The 15529-nt window shown below is 49.4% G+C and overlaps 7 non-coding genes and 2 pseudogenes across 7 annotated transcripts; all 9 read left to right on the forward strand.

The window, feature by feature from the left end:
• Positions 1-636: 636 nt before the first annotated feature.
• LOC141203728 (U2 spliceosomal RNA) lies at positions 637-827 on the forward strand. The gene has a single exon (XR_012274756.1). It is a non-coding gene; the product is annotated as a U2 spliceosomal RNA (small nuclear RNA).
• A 1115-nt stretch (positions 828-1942) lies between these two features.
• On the forward strand, positions 1943-2133 carry LOC141203758 (U2 spliceosomal RNA). The gene has a single exon (XR_012274785.1). It is a non-coding gene; the product is annotated as a U2 spliceosomal RNA (small nuclear RNA).
• Positions 2134-3245: 1112 nt separating this feature from the next.
• On the forward strand, positions 3246-3323 carry LOC141203308 (U2 spliceosomal RNA; annotated as a pseudogene).
• Positions 3324-8886: 5563 nt separating this feature from the next.
• Positions 8887-9080, forward strand: LOC141203182 (U2 spliceosomal RNA). Its single transcript, XR_012274317.1, has one exon. It is a non-coding gene; the product is annotated as a U2 spliceosomal RNA (small nuclear RNA).
• A 1115-nt stretch (positions 9081-10195) lies between these two features.
• LOC141203363 (U2 spliceosomal RNA) lies at positions 10196-10287 on the forward strand (annotated as a pseudogene).
• Positions 10288-11081: 794 nt separating this feature from the next.
• On the forward strand, positions 11082-11263 carry LOC141203205 (U2 spliceosomal RNA). The gene has a single exon (XR_012274337.1). It is a non-coding gene; the product is annotated as a U2 spliceosomal RNA (small nuclear RNA).
• A 1115-nt stretch (positions 11264-12378) lies between these two features.
• On the forward strand, positions 12379-12569 carry LOC141203730 (U2 spliceosomal RNA). The gene has a single exon (XR_012274757.1). It is a non-coding gene; the product is annotated as a U2 spliceosomal RNA (small nuclear RNA).
• Positions 12570-13681: 1112 nt separating this feature from the next.
• On the forward strand, positions 13682-13872 carry LOC141203731 (U2 spliceosomal RNA). The gene has a single exon (XR_012274758.1). It is a non-coding gene; the product is annotated as a U2 spliceosomal RNA (small nuclear RNA).
• Positions 13873-14980: 1108 nt separating this feature from the next.
• Positions 14981-15171, forward strand: LOC141203159 (U2 spliceosomal RNA). Its single transcript, XR_012274296.1, has one exon. It is a non-coding gene; the product is annotated as a U2 spliceosomal RNA (small nuclear RNA).
• The last annotated feature ends 358 nt before the right edge of the window (positions 15172-15529 follow it).

Raw genomic sequence — 15529 nt, forward strand, 5'->3', positions numbered from 1 at the left:
TTTTCTGAAACGTTGTCTCCTTCTGCTGGAACACTGACTTCTTTCATTTAATGCCTGCAGACTATAAAAGAGAACCCAACCCAAAAAGTTTGGTTGATTAGTCTGTGGCATTCTGTTAAACTGTTGCTTATGGCGGTCTCTGTGAGCTTCTCAGCGACATTCAGCCAGCCAGGTATCCTGCCTGCAGTAGATGGAATGTGGCAATGGAACGCTGGCTGCGCGTGTCATAATAGGCTCTGAGCCTTTATATACCTGTGCACAGCAGCAGCCACCTTCAGTCTGCTGCTGGACAGCCAGCAGCAGCAGCAGCAGGAGAGGTATGTAATCAGGAGCCCTCCTGCTAAGGGTAGACAGCTGCTCGTTCCACCCCACCCCCCGCCTTAATTGGTTCTCCTCCCTTCCAACGGTGTTGAGGCGGGTGGGAACAGCAGGGGGTGAAGGTGCTGTGTTTAAAGAGGTGGAGTTATGCAGATCTAAAACGCGTGGATTGCAGCAGCAGCAAGCCGAAAAGTGCAGGCATGTAAGGGATCTAGAGGTTGACAACATGTCTTCTTAACGGGAGTCCAGGAGCTCATCTCCACAAATGGACTTTTCAAGATCCTTGGGTGGCTCCGTAGTTTGAAACCAATTCTGGTTATCGCTTCTCGGCCTTTTGGCTAAGATCAAGTGTAGTATCTGTTCTTATCAGTTTAATATCTGATACGTCCCCTATCTGGGGACCATATATTAAATGGATTTTTAGAACAGGGAGATGGAAAAAGAGCTTGCTCTGTCCACTCCACGCATTGACCTGGTATTGCAGTATCTCCAGGACCGGTGCACCCCTTCTTTAATGCAGTTTCTAAAATCAGAAAGAATTGAATTCAATGTTTTTTGTTCATTTTGCTTGTTTGTCGGATTTTGGGATGGACTCTTTGGCTTTGCTTTTCTTCTCCTCATTGGATTTTTCATGTTCAAAGTTGCAGAAGCCAGATTACAAGCTCATTTTGGTTCAACTTCAGCAACTGTGCATTGCATTGCCATGTAATGTGATGCAATGCTATCTTTCTAGCTCTCCCTTTTTACTTCCTTTTGGATAAACAGACATATTAGGCAAGCATTTTGGAGCTTTCACCTAAATAACTACAGGTGGTGAGATAAGCTGCACAATATAATTGACCTTTCAGTATATTGTTGCACACACACCATCTATTTAGCAAATGCCCTTGTTATCAACAGCAGCCTTTTAAACTCACCTGAGCTAACAGGTATGTGCGCTGGTTACTCTGCTGCGCTTAAAATTTCTTTTTTGGTTTGCTACAATGCCTTTTCTGAAACGTTGTCTCCTTCTGCTGGAACACTGACTTCTTTCATTTAATGCCTGCAGACTATAAAAGAGAACCCAACCCAAAAAGTTTGGTTGATTAGTCTGTGGCATTCTGTTAAACTGTTGCTTATGGCGGTCTCTGTGAGCTTCTCAGCGACATTCAGCCAGCCAGGTATCCTGCCTGCAGTAGATGGAATGTGGCAATGGAACGCTGGCTGCGCGTGTCATAATAGGCTCTGAGCCTTTATATACCTGTGCACAGCAGCAGCCACCTTCAGTCTGCTGCTGGACAGCCAGCAGCAGCAGCAGCAGGAGAGGTATGTAATCAGGAGCCCTCCTGCTAAGGGTAGACAGCTGCTCGTTCCACCCCACCCCCCGCCTTAATTGGTTCTCCTCCCTTCCAACGGTGTTGAGGCGGGTGGGAACAGCAGGGGGTGAAGGTGCTGTGTTTAAAGAGGTGGAGTTATGCAGATCTAAAACGCGTGGATTGCAGCAGCAGCAAGCCGAAAAGTGCAGGCATGTAAGGGATCTAGAGGTTGACAACATGTCTTCTTAACGGGAGTCCAGGAGCTCATCTCCACAAATGGACTTTTCAGGATCCTTGGGTGGCTCCGTAGTTTGAAACCAATTCTGGTTATCGCTTCTCGGCCTTTTGGCTAAGATCAAGTGTAGTATCTGTTCTTATCAGTTTAATATCTGATACGTCCCCTATCTGGGGACCATATATTAAATGGATTTTTAGTACAGGGAGATGGAAAAAGAGCTTGCTCTGTCCACTCCACGCATTGACCTGGTATTGCAGTATCTCCAGGACCGGTGCACCCCTTCTTTAATGCAGTTTCTAAAATCAGAAAGAATTGAATTCAATGTTTTTTGTTCATTTTGCTTGTTTGTCGGATTTTGGGATGGACTCTTTGGCTTTGCTTTTCTTCTCCTCATTGGATTTTTCATGTTCAAAGTTGCAGAAGCCAGATTACAAGCTCATTTTGGTTCAACTTCAGCAACTGTGCATTGCATTGCCATGTAATGTGATGCAATGCTATCTTTCTAGCTCTCCCTTTTTACTTCCTTTTGGATAAACAGACATATTAGGCAAGCATTTTGGAGCTTTCACCTAAATAACTACAGGTGGTGAGATAAGCTGCACAATATAATTGACCTTTCAGTATATTGTTGCACACACACCATCTATTTAGCAAATGCCCTTGTTATCAACAGCAGCCTTTTAAACTCACCTGAGCTAACAGGTATGTGCGCTGGTTACTCTGCTGCGCTTAAAATTTCTTTTTTGGTTTGCTACAATGCCTTTTCTGAAACGTTGTCTCCTTCTGCTGGAACACTGACTTCTTTCATTTAATGCCTGCAGACTATAAAAGAGAACCCAACCCAAAAAGTTTGGTTGATTAGTCTGTGGCATTCTGTTAAACTGTTGCTTATGGCGGTCTCTGTGAGCTTCTCAGCGACATTCAGCCAGCCAGGTATCCTGCCTGCAGTAGATGGAATGTGGCAATGGAACGCTGGCTGCGCGTGTCATAATAGGCTCTGAGCCTTTATATACCTGTGCACAGCAGCAGCCACCTTCAGTCTGCTGCTGGACAGCCAGCAGCAGCAGCAGCAGGAGAGGTATGTAATCAGGAGCCCTCCTGCTAAGGGTAGACAGCTGCTCGTTCCACCCCACCCCCCGCCTTAATTGGTTCTCCTCCCTTCCAACTGTGTTGAGGCGGGTGGGAACAGCAGGGGGTGAAGGTGCTGTGTTTAAAGAGGTGGAGTTATGCAGATCTAAAACGCGTGGATTGCAGCAGCAAGCCGAAAAGTGCAGGCATGTAAGGGATCTAGAGGTTGACAACATGTCTTCTTAACGGGAGTCCAGGAGCTCATCTCCACAAATGGACTTTTCAGGATCCTTGGGTGGCTCCGTAGTTTGAAACCAATTCTGGTTATCGCTTCTCGGCCTTTTGGCTAAGATCAAGTGTAGTATCTGTTCTTTTAAGAACACAAGAGCTACGATCTACACTTGACGAGAGCGATCGAACTCGGAAGGAGAAGAGCTTCGGAGCCCAGCTGACATCAGAGAACGAAGGCGGATATCGGTGGGAGGAAGAAGCTCTAAAGAATCCAGAAGAAGACGAAGACTCGGAGAAGAATCGGGCTGTCCTGTGGAATCTTCGAGGAAGAAAATCATCGAGACAAAGACCTTTCGGGGAATTTGTCCAGAACACGACGGGAGAAGAATCTGCATAGCTCCACCCATTCCGGGAAGAGTTCCAGATCCAGCTCCAAGAAGTAACTGCAGGAGGAAAGCCATGGCAAGCGCTGCGAGGAAGGCCGAAAAGAAGAGCCTGGAGCTGGGGACAGCCAGGAGGGCCCAGCCAGGAGCCGATTCTGACCCCAAGGACTCTGCCTCCACGACTGGCCAGCAGAAGGGACCCCAGAAGCCCCGCCACGAAGCTCCAGCCCTGGAGCCATGGATGCGGCAGACGGTGGCCCTGAAGCTGAAGGAAGTGGATGGGAGGGTGCCGGACATGTCCTCGGACGTGTTCTGCCAGAAGATGCTGCTGGATCGAGGCTTCTCCAGGTCGGACACCCTCAGCATCCAGACCTTCTTGACGGGGATCTTCTTCGTCACCTTCGCCACTGTGAACACCTGCAGGAGGTTCTGGGAAATGGTAAGCGCAAAAGGACCGGATAATTCTTTCTCTGCCTTTACAGGTAGCTGCCCTATCCAGAGGGATGAAAGGAGGATCACGGTCTCCATGCGCAACCCGCACACCCCAGGCCAAGACATCTGTACCTTCCTGAGATGCTTCTGTTTGGTTGTGAAGGAACCCTCTCACATCCTGAATGGACTCGGCTTCTGGACAGGTAAGTGGTCGGTGACCGTTAGACTTCACAGGGACCTGGCGTACTCAGACGGACTTCGGCACCTGCCCCCGACATTCTCCCTGGGCAACTCCTACGGCCTCATCTATTACCCGGACATGCCGCGGAACTGCAGGAGATGCGGCAAGAACGGCCACGAGATGAAGGACTGCAAGGAGGATGCCTGCAGGATTTGTCGAGTGACGGCACACAGCTCGAAGGACTGCCCGAAGAAGACGTCCTGCAACCTGTGTGGGCTGGCGGCTCATCTGTACAAGGATTGCCCCAGGCGTGAGAGATCCTGGGCATCGGTGGTTGCGACGACCCCAGCTACGGAGGACAAGGCCCCGACGACCAGGCCTGTGAAGGTCAAGGACGCGACGACCAAGGCCCCAGCGGCCAAGGCCGAGACGACCAAGGCCAAAGCGGTCAAGGAGTCGGTGGCCAAAGCCCCAGCGACGGTCCCAGCAGCTCCGAAGCAGAAGAAAAAGTCAAAGGAGGGTAAGAGTTCTGTCACCCCTCTCTCGATCCCTCCCCCTGCCACCCCCGTCCAATCCCCCCCACCCCGGCCACCCCTGCTGAGGATTCCACTTCCTCTTCCTCCTTCCCCTACTCCTCAGCAGGTGTCCTTTCCCCTGCCCCGGCAGCCACTCTCCCTCCCCAGACCATGGTAGCGGTGGAATTAACCTTTCCTCCACCCGCCGCTATCTATTCCGGGGAGGATTTTCCCCTTCTTGTCTCCCCAGTTCCAACCCGGGGAAAGAGGAAGGTGGAGGACAGCCCTGCTACTGAATCCTCCAAAAAGAAGATTCTGGATTTCGTAGGCGAAAAGGAGGATACCCTCCCTGAGCCAGAAGAGATGGAGCACATGGTTGAGACCCTGGTGGCCGAGCCAGAAGAGGAGGAACTGGTGGTCGCCGAGATTGAGGCCGCGCTGCTTGACCAGATGGAGGAAGAGGGCCTGCTGGTGATCCCGTCACCAGCAGTCAACACCGACGAGGGACCACCCGACCGGAGTGGTAACTAAGGTGTATTGCCTGCGCTAACTTTTTCTTTTTTCCCTACATGATGGCTAATATTAACTTATTTTCCATTAATGTCAGGAACATCAAGGACAAGTTCAGACGTCAGACTATTTATGCCTTCCTTACTTCCCAGTTGTGTAATGTTTATATGTTGCAGGAATGTTCCCTTCCCTCCTCTAGGTCCTTCAAACATCTGGCCAGGGAGTGGTCCCACGGTCCATCCTACTGGTCCGGTGGGGGTGACTGCAAGTCTGCGGGGGTCGCAATTCTGATCAGGGGGGGCGCATTCACGCTTGAGTCCGTCCAGGAGCTCATCTGCGGCAGGGCTCTTGTTGTAGATGGCAACTGGGCGGGAGAACCTGTCAGGTTCATCAACGTGTATGCGTCCCCACTGAAGAATGAGCGTTTGGAGCTTTTCCAGACCCTGCGGCTTCAGCTTGCCACCACCAGGACCTTAGTGATGGCCGGGGATTTCAACTGCCCCATCGAGGAGGACGGTCGTAGTTCTGGCACATCTGCCAAGTTGGACATCACGTCCAAGCTGCTCATCGAGATGGTAACCGAGGCCTCTCTTCAGGACGTGGTGGGCTCCATGGGGAGAGGCTCCACGAACTATTCGTGGAGCCGACCCGATGGCTCACTCCGCTCCAGGATTGACTTTGTGTTCACCTCTCGGGCAGTCAGGCAGAGTAGGCACTCGATGGTCTCCTGCTTCTTCTCCGACCACAGAGCCATTCACTTACAAGGTGTCCTCGGCGACGGTTTTCCGTCCGGCCCCGGCTCCTGGAAGCTGAATTGTGCTCTGCTGGCTCAGGATGAAGTCGTGGAGGAGCTGAGAGCAGCCTACGCAATGTGGCAGTCCTACAAGGGTAGCTTCCAAACAGTCTCTGATTGGTGGGAATATGTTAAACTTGAGTTTCGCTGTTTCTTTCAGGCCAAGGGTCGACAACAGGAGTGTGAGAAGAGGAGGGACTTCAGAGTGCTGCAGCGCGAGCTGCGGTCGCTGCAGGACCTTCTTCACTGCGGCTGGGACGTGAGGGAGGAGCTGGAGGAGACCAAGAAGAGCCTGAAAAGGCACTTTGAGGAGGAGTCCAAGCGAATCATCTTCCGTTCCAAAGTGGAGAATCTGGAGAAGGGTGAGAAATGTAACTCATTCTTTTTCAGGAAACTTCATGCCGGTCACACGCCCCTGAACGAGCTGCGAGACGAGAGTGGAAACATGCGACGTGGGAAGGAGGACGTGATGAGGGTCGTCAGCGACTTCTACAGCGAACTCTACTCCCACAAGACTACCGACCCCGACGCTGCTGATAAGTTCCTGTCAGGTATCACTAACCATCTTGATCCTGCAGGCACGGCAGCCTTGGACAAACCTCTGATGGTGGGCGAATTGCTCTCTGCCGCTAAATCCTTTAGGACCGGCAGGATCCCGGGCAGTGATGGTCTTCCAGCGGAGCTCTATGTAGCGCTGGGAGACCTCATCTGTCCGGACCTGTTGGACCTGTACGAGGAGATGGTGGTGGAGGGTAGAATGCCTCCATCTTTGAGGGAAGGAATGGTCACGATCCTGTACAAGCGGAAGGGAGAGAGGTGCGACCTGAGGAATTGGCGTCCCATCACTCTGCTCAACGTGGACTACAAGATCCTGGCCAAGACGATGGCGACACGACTTAAGACGGTCATCGGACGGATCATCCACCCGGACCAGACCTGCGGCATCCCTGGACGTCGCATCGCAGACAGCCTCGCTCTCGTGCGGGACACGGTCGAGTACATCAAGGTCCGCCGCGCACACGCGGCCCTGGTCTCCTTGGATCAGGAGAAGGCCTTCGACCGGGTTTCCCACGAGTTCATGGGCCGAGCTCTGCACCGGTTAGGTTTGGGTAACATGTTTTGTTCGTATGTCCGTCTGATGTATTTTGATATCCACAGCTCGGTGTTGGTGAACGGCTGGAAGACTGACCCCTTCCCTGTCCTCTCTGGGGTCAGACAAGGCTGCCCTCTATCACCTCTTCTTTTTGTTTGTGTTATAGAACTCTTCGCAGAGGCTATCCGGCAGAATGGAGAGATCAGAGGGATCACCGCACCGGGTCCGGGACGACACGAGGTCAAGTGCTCGCTCTACATGGACGACGTCACCGTCTTCTGCGCTGATCGTGGTTCAGTCGACGCCCTCGTCCAGACGTGTGAGAGGTTCGGCCGGGCTTCAGGGGCCAAAGTCAACTGCAGGAAGTCGGAAGCCATGCTCTTCGGGGATTGGCAGCCGGCCTCCTCCGCCCCCTTCCCCTTCAACATTCAACCGGATTTCCTCAAGGTGCTGGGAGTCTGGTTCGGGAAGGAAGGAGCGGCCCTCAAGTCCTGGCAAGAACGCTTGGCCAAGGTGAAGCAACGGATCGGACTCTGGAGCCTCAGACACCTCACTTGTGAGGGTAAGGCACTCGTCCTGCGTAATGAGGTCCTGCCCGTCTTGCAGTACACGGCGCAGGCCTGGCCCCCACACGTCACTGTGTGCAGGGCCATTACCAGGACAGTGTTTCACTTTGTCTGGGGATCCAAGATGGACAGAGTCAGGCGGGCCGTCATGTACAAGGAGCCTCGCAAGGGTGGGAAGGGCGTTCCAGATATCCCCACCCTCCTGCGATCCTCTTTTGTGTGTGATTGTGTCCGCCGGACTTTGCAAGTCAAGAATGTCTCCGCGGGCAGGTCCATGTCTCGCTTCTTCCTGCTTCCTCTTTGGAGGCGACTCGGCTGGGACAAGTGGGACAGCTCCTTCCCCTACAACTGGACGACGCCATGGTTCTACGGAGACGTCGTTCGATTTGTGGGGGAGCATCAACTGGAGGGACTCAAGCCCGACTTGTGGAAGCCCAAAACTATCCACAAGCTAATCAGAGCCAAGGATGACGTGGAGAACATCACAGGACTTCACCAGGACACGCTGGAGACTGTGTGGACAAATGTGTCGTCTGACAGGCTGACCAACGGGCACAAGGACTTGTCGTGGATGGCGATTCAGGGCGGACTGCCCGTCCGGTCATTCATGCATGCCCGGAACCTGTGCAAGACCCGGTACTGCCCAAGGTGCCCCTTCGTGGAGGAAACATCTTTGCACACTTTTTGGGACTGCGGATTTGCACAGCGCCTATTGACTGCACTTGAGGACGACCTGAGGAACTCTGTCCCCAGGGCGAGCCTATCGCACCATTCTGTGCTTTACGGACTCTTCCCTGGGGTTCATACCGTCGGAGCCATCCAGGAGGCTTGGCGCCTTATGAACTGCTTCAAGGATGCCGTTTGGGTCGCCAGGAACCGGCTCATCTTGAGGAGGGAGAGGATGTCCATCCAGGACTGCCGCAGGCTGATCCACAGCCTGCTCAGAGACTATTCCATCATGGACGGTCCGGAGGACGAGGACGAGGACTAAACCCCTCCTCCCCCTCTCCCCTTATGTGTCTTGTCTTTCAATAAAGCTTCGGGCCTGTGATTTTCCCCTCCCCATCCCCTTTTTCCCAATCCCCATCCCTTATCACGGTTCGTCGTACTGTATTGATTGACATGCTTTTTCTTTCAGATTGAGTGTTTTGTGTAGCATAGGGGTGTGATGTGTCTAGTTAGTGCGTCGTATCCTCATGCTATGTAAATATGATGTAGAATTCTGTGTGTACTGGGCTGCGGCACTGTACACTGTCTGTTAACTTATTTTTTGTGCTAATAAAAGATATATTCAATCAAAAAAATCTGTTCTTATCAGTTTAATATCTGATACGTCCCCTATCTGGGGACCATATATTAAATGGATTTTTAGAACAGGGAGATGGAAAAAGAGCTTGCTCTGTCCACTCCACGCATTGACCTGGTATTGCAGTATCTCCAGGACCGGTGCACCCCTTCTTTAATGCAGTTTCTAAAATCAGAAAGAATTGAATTCAATGTTTTTTGTTCATTTTGCTTGTTTGTCGGATTTTGGGATGGACTCTTTGGCTTTGCTTTTCTTCTCCTCATTGGATTTTTCATGTTCAAAGTTGCAGAAGCCAGATTACAAGCTCATTTTGGTTCAACTTCAGCAACTGTGCATTGCATTGCCATGTAATGTGATGCAATGCTATCTTTCTAGCTCTCCCTTTTTACTTCCTTTTGGATAAACAGACATATTAGGCAAGCATTTTGGAGCTTTCACCTAAATAACTACAGGTGGTGAGATAAGCTGCACAATATAATTGACCTTTCAGTATATTGTTGCACACACACCATCTATTTAGCAAATGCCCTTGTTATCAACAGCAGCCTTTTAAACTCACCTGAGCTAACAGGTATGTGCGCTGGTTACTCTGCTGCGCTTAAAATTTCTTTTTTGGTTTGCTACAATGCCTTTTCTGAAACGTTGTCTCCTTCTGCTGGAACACTGACTTCTTTCATTTAATGCCTGCAGACTATAAAAGAGAACCCAACCCAAAAAGTTTGGTTGATTAGTCTGTGGCATTCTGTTAAACTGTTGCTTATGGCGGTCTCTGTGAGCTTCTCAGCGACATTCAGCCAGCCAGGTATCCTGCCTGCAGTAGATGGAATGTGGCAATGGAACGCTGGCTGCGCATGTCATAATAGGCTCTGAGCCTTTATATACCTGTGCACAGCAGCAGCCACCTTCAGTCTGCTGCTGGACAGCCAGCAGCAGCAGCAGCAGGAGAGGTATGTAATCAGGAGCCCTCCTGCTAAGGGTAGACAGCTGCTCGTTCCACCCCACCCCCCGCCTTAATTGGTTCTCCTCCCTTCCAACGGTGTTGAGGCGGGTGGGAACAGCAGGGGGTGAAGGTGCTGTGTTTAAAGAGGTGGAGTTATGCAGATCTAAAACGCGTGGATTGCAGCAGCAGCAAGCCGAAAAGTGCAGGCATGTAAGGGATCTAGAGGTTGACAACATGTCTTCTTAACGGGAGTCCAGGAGCTCATCTCCACAAATGGACTTTTCAGGATCCTTGGGTGGCTCCGTAGTTTGAAACCAATTCTGGTTATCGCTTCTCGGCCTTTTGGCTAAGATCAAGTGTAGTATCTTTCGAAAAGGCGGTTTTGGATGTTGGCCGCCCTAGTAGATTGATACATTATGCACACTGGGGTTTAGGCGCTTGTTAGTACGCCAGGTGGCTAATATAGTCATCTGGTGGAAAGCATGGCCCCCCAGGATCGACGCCATTGGGCCGGGGAAGATCGAAAGCCCGAAGTGTGAAGTGCCCCAGGAGTGGTGACCCTGGGGTGCCTTAACTCACTGGGATTGGGAACCCCACTTGAGTTTATGGCACATTTGCACTAGCACTTCAATATTTCTTTCTTCACACACACCCTTATTCCGGGCCTTCTGGCCTTAGGATGGGGAATTTTTCAATTCCCGGTCGAAGGTCCGGGCAGTATTATACTGTGAAACCTTCACTATTTATTTAATTTTTTTTTGTCACTGTGTGTCCACTTTTTCACGTGTGTCCACGTCCTTACTAGGATTTTGTCGGGATGCGGTTCCCTTACGGGTTCCTCTCTTGGCAGGTCTAGGGGGGGAGTGTGTGGCCATCAGGTTCCGCTCCCCCCTGAACCCCACTGGCTCTCCTCTTTCGGGAGGAGAGCGTTGTTGGCTCCCCTCTTCCGGGAGGGGAGCACAGTCTTTGGCTCCCAGTGCCTTGCTCGGGTGAGAACTCGGGCAGGTATTGGGGGTAAGATTGGGTCGCCTCTGGCTCCGGCTGGAGGTGGCTATTTGTCCCTGTTCCTCGCTGTGGCCTTCTGGCTCGGAGGGACGGGGAATGGTTTGGGGGACCCTTCTCCTTTTGGAGAGGGTTTCAAGAAGACCAGCATCCTAGTGCACTTTTTTTTGTGGCACTTGTCACTTTTTTAAGCGCACTCGGGTTTTGTACACGAATTCGGGCTTTCGATAAAAAAAAAATCTGTTCTTATCAGTTTAATATCTGATACGTCCCCTATCTGGGGACCATATATTAAATGGATTTTTAGAACAGGGAGATGGAAAAAGAGCTTGCTCTGTCCACTCCACGCATTGACCTGGTATTGCAGTATCTCCAGGACCGGTGCACCCCTTCTTTAATGCAGTTTCTAAAATCAGAAAGAATTGAATTCAATGTTTTTTGTTCATTTTGCTTGTTTGTCGGATTTTGGGATGGACTCTTTGGCTTTGCTTTTCTTCTCCTCATTGGATTTTTCATGTTCAAAGTTGCAGAAGCCAGATTACAAGCTCATTTTGGTTCAACTTCAGCAACTGTGCATTGCATTGCCATGTAATGTGATGCAATGCTATCTTTCTAGCTCTCCCTTTTTACTTCCTTTTGGATAAACAGACATATTAGGCAAGCATTTTGGAGCTTTCACCTAAATAACTACAGGTGGTGAGATAAGCTGCACAATATAATTGACCTTTCAGTATATTGTTGCACACACACCATCTATTTAGCAAATGCCCTTGTTATCAACAGCAGCCTTTTAAACTCACCTGAGCTAACAGGTATGTGCGCTGGTTACTCTGCTGCGCTTAAAATTTCTTTTTTGGTTTGCTACAATGCCTTTTCTGAAACGTTGTCTCCTTCTGCTGGAACACTGACTTCTTTCATTTAATGCCTGCAGACTATAAAAGAGAACCCAACCCAAAAAGTTTGGTTGATTAGTCTGTGGCATTCTGTTAAACTGTTGCTTATGGCGGTCTCTGTGAGCTTCTCAGCGACATTCAGCTAGCCAGGTATCCTGCCTGCAGTAGATGGAATGTGGCAATGGAACGCTGGCTGCGCGTGTCATAATAGGCTCTGAGCCTTTATATACCTGTGCACAGCAGCAGCCACCTTCAGTCTGCTGCTGGACAGCCAGCAGCAGCAGCAGCAGGAGAGGTATGTAATCAGGAGCCCTCCTGCTAAGGGTAGACAGCTGCTCGTTCCACCCCACCCCCCGCCTTAATTGGTTCTCCTCCCTTCCAACGTTGTTGAGGCGGGTGGGAACAGCAGGGGGTGAAGGTGCTGTGTTTAAAGAGGTGGAGTTATGCAGATCTAAAACGCGTGGATTGCAGCAGCAGCAAGCCGAAAAGTGCAGGCATGTAAGGGATCTAGAGGTTGACAACATGTCTTCTTAACGGGAGTCCAGGAGCTCATCTCCACAAATGGACTTTTCAGGATCCTTGGGTGGCTCCGTAGTTTGAAACCAATTCTGGTTATCGCTTCTCGGCCTTTTGGCTAAGATCAAGTGTAGTATCTGTTCTTATCAGTTTAATATCTGATACGTCCCCTATCTGGGGACCATATATTAAATGGATTTTTAGAACAGGGAGATGGAAAAAGAGCTTGCTCTGTCCACTCCACGCATTGACCTGGTATTGCAGTATCTCCAGGACCGGTGCACCCCTTCTTTAATGCAGTTTCTAAAATCAGAAAGAATTGAATTCAATGTTTTTTGTTCATTTTGCTTGTTTGTCGGATTTTGGGATGGACTCTTTGGCTTTGCTTTTCTTCTCCTCATTGGATTTTTCATGTTCAAAGTTGCAGAAGCCAGATTACAAGCTCATTTTGGTTCAACTTCAGCAACTGTGCATTGCATTGCCATGTAATGTGATGCAATGCTATCTTTCTAGCTCTCCCTTTTTACTTCCTTTTGGATAAACAGACATATTAGGCAAGCATTTTGGAGCTTTCACCTAAATAACTACAGGTGGTGAGATAAGCTGCACAATATAATTGACCTTTCAGTATATTGTTGCACACACACCATCTATTTAGCAAATGCCCTTGTTATCAACAGCAGCCTTTTAAACTCACCTGAGCTAACAGGTATGTGCGCTGGTTACTCTGCTGCGCTTAAAATTTCTTTTTTGGTTTGCTACAATGCCTTTTCTGAAACGTTGTCTCCTTCTGCTGGAACACTGACTTCTTTCATTTAATGCCTGCAGACTATAAAAGAGAACCCAACCCAAAAAGTTTGGTTGATTAGTCTGTGGCATTCTGTTAAACTGTTGCTTATGGCGGTCTCTGTGAGCTTCTCAGCGACATTCAGCCAGCCAGGTATCCTGCCTGCAGTAGATGGAATGTGGCAATGGAACGCTGGCTGCGCGTGTCATAATAGGCTCTGAGCCTTTATATACCTGTGCACAGCAGCAGCCACCTTCAGTCTGCTGCTGGACAGCCAGCAGCAGCAGCAGGAGAGGTATGTAATCAGGAGCCCTCCTGCTAAGGGTAGACAGCTGCTCGTTCCACCCCACCCCCCGCCTTAATTGGTTCTCCTCCCTTCCAACGGTGTTGAGGCGGGTGGGAACAGCAGGGGGTGAAGGTGCTGTGTTTAAAGAGGTGGAGTTATGCAGATCTAAAACGCGTGGATTGCAGCAGCAGCAAGCCGAAAAGTGCAGGCATGTAAGGGATCTAGAGGTTGACAACATGTCTTCTTAACGGGAGTCCAGGAGCTCATCTCCACAAATGGACTTTTCAGGATCCTTGGGTGGCTCCGTAGTTTGAAACCCATTCTGGTTATCGCTTCTCGGCCTTTTGGCTAAGATCAAGTGTAGTATCTGTTCTTATCAGTTTAATATCTGATACGTCCCCTATCTGGGGACCATATATTAAATGGATTTTTAGAACAGGGAGATGGAAAAAGAGCTTGCTCTGTCCACTCCACGCATTGACCTGGTATTGCAGTATCTCCAGGACCGGTGCACCCCTTCTTTAATGCAGTTTCTAAAATCAGAAAGAATTGAATTCAATGTTTTTTGTTCATTTTGCTTGTTTGTCGGATTTTGGGATGGACTCTTTGGCTTTGCTTTTCTTCTCCTCATTGGATTTTTCATGTTCAAAGTTGCAGAAGCCAGATTACAAGCTCATTTTGGTTCAACTTCAGCAACTGTGCATTGCATTGCCATGTAATGTGATGCAATGCTATCTTTCTAGCTCTCCCTTTTTACTTCCTTTTGGATAAACAGACATATTAGGCAAGCATTTTGGAGCTTTCACCTAAATAACTACAGGTGGTGAGATAAGCTGCACAATATAATTGACCTTTCAGTATATTGTTGCACACACACCATCTATTTAGCAAATGCCCTTGTTATCAACAGCAGCCTTTTAAACTCACCTGAGCTAACAGGTATGTGCGCTGGTTACTCTGCTGCGCTTAAAATTTCTTTTTTGGTTTGCTACAATGCCTTTTCTGAAACGTTGTCTCCTTCTGCTGGAACACTGACTTCTTTCATTTAATGCCTGCAGACTATAAAAGAGAACCCAACCCAAAAAGTTTGGTTGATTAGTCTGTGGCATTCTGTTAAACTGTTGCTTATGGCGGTCTCTGTGAGCTTCTCAGCGACATTCAGCCAGCCAGGTATCCTGCCTGCAGTAGATGGAATGTGGCAATGGAACGCTGGCTGCGCGTGTCATAATAGGCTCTGAGCCTTTATATACCTGTGCACAGCAGCAGCCACCTTCAGTCTGCTGCTGGACAGCAGCAGCAGCAGGAGAGGTATGTAATCAGGAGCCCTCCTGCTAAGGGTAGACAGCTGCTCGTTCCACCCCACCCCCCGCCTTAATTGGTTCTCCTCCCTTCCAACGGTGTTGAGGCGGGTGGGAACAGCAGGGGGTGAAGGTGCTGTGTTTAAAGAGGTGGAGTTATGCAGATCTAAAACGCGTGGATTGCAGCAGCAGCAAGCCGAAAAGTGCAGGCATGTAAGGGATCTAGAGGTTGACAACATGTCTTCTTAACGGGAGTCCAGGAGCTCATCTCCACAAATGGACTTTTCAGGATCCTTGGGTGGCTCCGTAGTTTGAAACCAATTCTGGTTATCGCTTCTCGGCCTTTTGGCTAAGATCGAGTGTAGTATCTGCTCTTATCAGTTTAATATCTGATACGTCCCCTATCTGGGGACCATATATTAAATGGATTTTTAGAACAGGGAGATGGAAAAAGAGCTTGCTCTGTCCACTCCACGCATTGACCTGGTATTGCAGTATCTCCAGGACCGGTGCACCCCTTCTTTAATGCAGTTTCTAAAATCAGAAAGAATTGAATTCAATGTTTTTTGTTCATTTTGCTTGTTTGTCGGATTTTGGGATGGACTCTTTGGCTTTGCTTTTCTTCTCCTCATTGGATTTTTCATGTTCAAAGTTGCAGAAGCCAGATTACAAGCTCATTTTGGTTCAACTTCAGCAACTGTGCATTGCATTGCCATGTAATGTGATGCAATGCTATCTTTCTAGCTCTCCCTTTTTACTTCCTTTTGGATAAACAGACATATTAGGCAAGCATTTTGGAGCTTTCACCTAAATAACTACAGGTGGTGAGATAAGCTGCACAATATAATTGACCTTTCAGTATATTGTTGCACACACAC

The sequence above is a fragment of the Phyllobates terribilis genome, unplaced genomic scaffold (genome assembly GCF_046119375.1).
Source record: "Phyllobates terribilis strain yellow unplaced genomic scaffold, ASM4611937v1 Scaffold_124__1_contigs__length_5142088, whole genome shotgun sequence".
NCBI classification, from domain to species: Eukaryota; Metazoa; Chordata; class Amphibia; order Anura; family Dendrobatidae; genus Phyllobates; species Phyllobates terribilis.